The sequence below is a fragment of the Rutidosis leptorrhynchoides genome, chromosome 3, assembly GCF_046630445.1.
Source record: "Rutidosis leptorrhynchoides isolate AG116_Rl617_1_P2 chromosome 3, CSIRO_AGI_Rlap_v1, whole genome shotgun sequence".
NCBI lineage: Eukaryota > Viridiplantae > Streptophyta > Magnoliopsida > Asterales > Asteraceae > Rutidosis > Rutidosis leptorrhynchoides.
Genome location: NC_092335.1, coordinates 650,973,885 through 650,980,580, shown reverse-complemented (window position 1 = coordinate 650,980,580; position 6,696 = coordinate 650,973,885). Strand labels below are relative to the sequence as shown.

At 38.1% G+C, this 6,696-nt stretch overlaps 1 pseudogene; it reads left to right on the top strand.

Annotated features, from left to right (window-relative positions):
• The first annotated feature begins 2,055 nt into the window (after positions 1-2,055).
• On the top strand, positions 2,056-3,173 carry LOC139902485 (U4/U6 small nuclear ribonucleoprotein Prp31 homolog; annotated as a pseudogene).
• Positions 3,174-6,696: the final 3,523 nt, after the last annotated feature.

Sequence of the window (6,696 nt, the reverse complement as noted above, 5' to 3'; positions counted from 1 at the left end):
GTTTTAAAATGAATGCAGTCTTTGAAAAACGTCTCATATAGAGGTCAAAACCTCGCAACGAAATCAATTAATATGGAACGTTTTTAATCAATAAGAACGGGACATTTAAGCTTAGACGTTGTTGCTTCCGCTGTTAGACTTGCTGTTATAGTCTTGCTGTTATAGTCTTGCTGTTACAGACTCGATGTGTTAGACTTCCGCTGCATTGTTTAGAGATGTCTCAATCATGAAACTTTTACTTTGCATTCACAACTTATGTTACATTTGAACAATGGCTTTGTAATGACCTTTGTGTCACGTACTTATGTTAATACTTTCTATTCGTAGAAGCACGTTATCTTTTGTAAAACATTTGACGTTGGTAAAGACGTTATCTTTTCATGAATGCAAAACTTGTTTTTAAACAGCATATAGAGTTATAACCGTGTAATGATCCTGTTGTTGATGATCCGTACACGTTGATTTTGTACGGGGCGTCACATTCTTCATGATTTCAGCAGCTGTTATTGATCTTCGATGATACTCCACGTGCCTACCGGGATGCACCAATTTAAGCACACCTTTTTCTATTGTTGAAACTCCCATTCTTATTCTTATTTTTATTGTTTTCAAAGTGAAAAGCTTACAAAAATTGAAGGATATCAGTCTTATAGTTATTTGTATTTCTTGGATGTATTGATTATTGTCAAAAAAGCAGTACTGGAGTTTACAAGAAAAGGGTCTATACATAAATGATTCTCTTTGTTGTAAGCATTTTAATTGGATAAAATTGTATCTTGATAGATATTGGTTTTAAGTATATTAGAAGTACTTTTTGGTTTCATATAGGCCAGCTGGTAACTATAACTGTTGTCTTTTTTGGTCATTCTAAATTCAAACAATGACTCATAGATTATTTTAACTACTTATACCTAATTTTTTCACTAATTATATTAGATATGATATCTTAGGCTGGTTGTCGAATTAACCTATGGCTTTTTTCTCTTGTTTTCTTCATTAATTTTGTAAGGCAAGTCGTATACGTGTGAGCGTGTCAGCAGAGTACTTGCCAGGACACAAGTAAAAACAAAGTCTGTAGCCTATCTGAATGTGAATGTAGAACAAAGTGTTATTTTCACTATATTTTTTTTGTGATTTTTGTCGCACTCATGTTTGTTACAACGTAATGTACTTGAAGTTGACCACGTATTCATGATACAATAAACAAGTTGATGATCCTTGTTTTATAGATCATATAAATAACCAAATGAATATGACAAGAAAAATAGAAACAAAAGAACAAATGGCTGATAGGAAACAAAATAGCAGCAGCAGATTGTATATAACAGTGATTGAATAATAATGAAGAACAATGGAATGATAAAGATATTATATTCAATTATTTACAAAATCAGTTGAGGATAAGCTTCTTGCCCCTAAGTCTAACAGACTACAAAACGCACACCATGACTCTCTCTGTCACAGCGACTATATATTACGGAGTGTTCCCTCACAAGCCGAATAACTAACTAATTGATCTGAGCCTGATTCCTTCTTGGCAAGCTTTCCATGTAATGGGCTTGGGTTAATCCTTCTTGGGCTAGATGAAGAGGTTAAGTGGTTGTTCTACATAGAAACACATCTTAATTAATTAGTATTTAGTATATTAATTAAATTAATTCATGTATGTATGTATTTTTACAAATTATAATTGGATTATAATTTAATCAAATTAGATGGGTTTGTTTTAGAATAGTATTTTACAAAATATAATTGCTTCATGGACATCATAAGGAATTGAGTTGTAATTAAATTGTATTCCATTATATCTTGCTTCTTTTCTTTTAGAAACGCCTATAACCCACCGACTTTGGAATCGGTTAACATAATACTCCGTACTCGTATATATGTTTGCATAATTCTTGTTTTCTGATACGCGCAAAAAATTAAAAACCCTAACTTTCCTTTCTTTCTGCCGCATACGGAAACAAACGTAATTTACGTAAACCAATGAATTTGGTTTTTCGTTTGGACAAAGAATAGAATACATATATTATTTTGGGTTTACTCATATAAATGGCAAATCTAGAAGATTCGTTTCTAGCAGATCTTGAGGATCTTTCCGACAATAATAACGAAAACTTGGACGTCATGGAAGATGATGATGATGTTAGTGGAGATTTGGCAGCTGATATTGAAGCTATGATCAATTACGATGATGATAGTGTCTCAAAGTTACAAAAGACACAGAGATATACCGATATCATGAAGAAAATTCAGAATGCTCTTAATAAGGGGTCAGATACAGAGAACCAGCTGATTGCGGAATGTAATGAATTGTCTATTTTAATAGAAAACGAGATTATTATTATCCATAATTTCATTCGTGATAAGTACCGCCCCAAGTTTCCTGAGCTTGAGTCTATTGTGCGCCACCCAATTGATTATGCACGTGTGGTGAAGAAGATCGGTAATGAAGTCGACTTAACCCTTGTAGATCTTCAAGGGCTGTTACCTTCGGCTACTATTATGGTTATATCTGTTATAGCATCAACTACCATTGGTAAACCACTTCCTGAAGAAGGTTTCTAAATTTTTTGAAAGTAGAATGGGGTACATTGCACCCAATCATTCTGCCATTGTTGGTAGTGCAGTTGCTGCAAAACTGATGGTGACAGCTGGAGGTTTATCGTCTCTAGTAAACATGTCTCAGTTTCGTGTTGGTTACCTTGAATAAACGGAGGTTATTCAGTCTACGCCTCCTAGTCTAAAAAAACGTGTTTGCCGGGTTTTGGCGGCAAAATCGACACTTGCAGCACGTGTAGATTTAGAAAGAGGTGATCCATCGGGAAGCACAGGAAGAAAATATCGCGAATAAATTTGTAACAAGATTAAAAAGTGGCAAGAGCCACATCCTGCAAAGCAACCCCTGGCAATGAAAATGACACCTCATACCTAATTCCGAACCTAAGAAGAAAAGAGGTGGTCGTCGGCTTAGGAAGATGAAGGAGAGATATGGTATGACGGACATGCATAAACTGGCGAACAGAATGCTGTTTTGAGTACCTGAAGAAAGCTCATTGGGTGATGGACTAGGAGAAGGATACGGTATAATTTTTGGAAAGCTGCGTGTATCAGTTGGTAAGAACAAGCTCGCTGCCAAAGTTGATAAAAATTTCAAACGTAAGTGTTAGGATATTAGGACCCACTACTAACAACGCAAGTGATTCAACAAGATCACTCACCGATAGTAATTCAACAAGATTACTAACCCACTTAATGAACGAAAGATTATAAATGCAAGAAATGTAAATCGACACAGGAGATAACGTGGTTATATGCAATCGTTGTGATTGCTTTACTCCACGGGCCAACTAGAGAATGTATTTACTGAATATTTGTGGTGTGTTACAATATGATACAATGAGCTCTACTTATAGGAGAACAAGAACACTATGAAACTAATAAGGAATCTTCATTAGCCAACTAGTCAAGCTTTACACCTATTAATGACATGATCACAGCCTTAATTGGTGGTGTAAAGCAACCCACTAAGCACCTAAAGTCAAAAGTGAATCAATCAAAATCGGATCCCATGTGAAAAAGGTTTCCAGCTGCTGCCAGCTAACGTGCGCGCCGTGCACGCTTAGATGTGCGCGCCATGCACACACGTGCGCGCCGTGCACGCGTAAATGTGTGCGCCGTGCACTCTTGCTTTTTTTGAGCAAGCCTTCTGATCAAGTTTCCTAGTGCGCGCAGGTGTGTGCCCCGTGCACCAACACCGCGCACCATCATTTTTTCACTGTTTCACGCTTCCCGAAATCTGCAAAATCCGTGCAACACTTTATCTCACTTTTAGTGGCGCTTTTTCCAACTTTGTTTAAATGTCTCCATACTCCAACAATCTCCCACTTGGAGACTTTGAACAAACTCCATTCATATCAATGATCTAACCAAGAACATTAAACTACCTTCGATTACCGCCAAATACCATTTGGGACACACACGCTCAACACATACTTCGGATGAGTAGACTTTCGATAAAAGGTCTTCAATACTACTTGTTAAACTTGTAACATTAGCTCTCTAATTCTCTAGTTGGGGTTTTCTCTCATCAATTCATCAGAAGACCAATTGAAGTAATGCAAAACATCAATTTCTCTGTCGTAACCACCTTAGTAAACATATCAGCAGGATTCTTCGTACCAAGGATTTTCTCCAATAATAAAGTACCATCATTTATATGTTGTCGAATAAAATGATACCTTATCTTGATGTGTTTCGTACGACTATGAAACACCGGATTCTTTCCAAGATGAACCGCACTTTGATTATCAAAATACAAGACGCAATAGTCTTGTCTTTTACCCAACTCACCTAAGAAGTTCTTCAACCAAATAAGCTCTTTAGAAGCTTTTGCAATAGCCATATATTCGGCTTCAGTGGTTGATAAAGCAACACTCTTTTGTAGTCGAGACATCCAACTAACCGCCGTCTTCCCTATTGTGAAAACATAACCCGTAGTGCTTTTCCCCGAATCATCACATCCACCCAAATCAGCATCCGCATAACTCCTAAATATGAGATTGTTTTTGGAGAAACACAATCCCATATTAGAAGTACCTTTCAAATAACGAAGCAACCATTTGACCGCTTCCCAATGCTCTTTCCCCGGATTAGACATATAACGACTTACAACTCCCACTGCTTGAGCAATATCGGGTCTTGTACAAACCATGGCATACATAATACTACCCACGGCCGATGCATATGGAACCTTTTCTATATCCGTTTTGCCTTTTACCGTCTTTGGTGATTGACTTTTCGATAACTTAATCGTGCTACCCAAAGGCATAGAACGAGCCTTTGAATTCTCCATATTGAACCTCTCTACTACTTTCTCAATATATTTGGATTGAGACAAGTATAGAGTACCTTTCACACGATCACGCACAATACTCATGCCAAGTATTTGCCTAGCACCACCAAGATCTTTCATCTCGAATTCACGGGAAAGTAATCCCTTCAACTTGTTAATTTCGGACATGTTGGAACTTGCAAGTAACATGTCATCAACATACAACAATAAGATTATATAAGAAGACTTGAGTTTCTTCAAGTACCAACAGTGATCCGCTTCACATCTTAAGAAACCAATCTTCCTCATAAAATCATCAAACTTCAAGTACCATTGCCGAGGTGCTTGCTTCAATCCATACAAACTTTTCTTTAGCTTACAAACCCACTTCTCTTTACCCTTTACCTCAAAGCCCTCGGGTTGCCTCATGTAGATCTCTTCAACAAGATCACCATGCAAGAATGCGGTCTTCACATCTAGTTGCTCTAGATGTAAGTCTTCGGATGCAACCATAGAAAGTACCAAACGGATAGTAGTCATTTTAACTACCGGTGAAAATATCTCTTTGTAGTCAACCCCTTCCTTTTGTTGAAATCCTTTGACTACCAAACGAGCCTTGTACCTTTTCTTGCCATCCGACTCATTCTTGATTCGATACACCCATTTGTTTTGCAACGCCCTTTTATCATGAAGTAACTTCACTAGTGACCAAGTTTTATTCTTCTCAAGTGACCCCATCTCTTCTTTCATGGAAAGCTCCCATTGTATGGATTCTTTTGTTTTTCTTGCCTCAAAGTAACTTTCGGGTTCATCATTCTCGGTATAGAGCAAGTAGTTTGCTGATGGAGAATACCTAGGATTAGGTTTGGGCACTATAGTGTAGGAGTAATCGGAATGGTTGGACCGGTTTCATTTGTCGCCTCCTCATCACTAGAACTCGCACTATGTTCGGATTCATCACCGCTTTCCGAACCATCTCCATTATTAGCATTTTCCGACGCCTCACCGTCATTCGGCAATTCATTGTTTCCCCAATTTCCACTAGAACCTGCAAGATCATCAATAGAAACATCGTCAAAAGTAACTTGACTCGGTTTAGGACTCCCCGTTTCCGGTTTGCCATAGACCGAATCTTCATCAAAAGTAACATCTCGCGAACGAATTACTTTTCTAGCTTCGTTGTCCCAACAACGATAACCCATTTCATCCGACCCGTAGCCAATGAAAGTACACTTTTTCGACTTAGCCTCAAGCTTGTCTCTATCCGCATCTTTGGTCTTCACATATGCATTACACCCAAAGACCTTTAGGTGACCATAACTCACCTTTTTACCTTGCCATTCTTCCTCTGGGATTCGGAAACCCAAAGGTGTTGAGGGTCCCCTGTTTATCAAATAAGCCGCCGTGCTTACCGCATCCGCCCAAAACATCTTAGGCAAACCGGCATGTAGTCTCATGCTCTTAGCCCTTTCATTCAATGTACGATTCATACGTTCAGCGACCCCATTGTGTTGCGGTGTCTACGGTACCGTTTTTAACATTCTAATACCGAGTTTTGCACAATGGTCTTTAAACTCAAGACTACCATATTCCCCTCCATTATCCGACTTCAAACATTTGACCTTCAAATTGGTCTCATTTTCCACCATAGCTTTCCACTTCAAGAAAGTATCAAACACGTCAGATTTAGCTTTAAGAAAGTAAACCCATACCTTTCGTGTGGAGTCGTCAATGACGGTAACATAATAGTGAGAACCTCCATTACATTTGTTGGACCAAACACGTCCGTATGAACTAGCTCCAATTTCTCTAACTTTGGTGCATTCCCCGACTTCCCGAAAGTAACCTTCTTTTGCTTC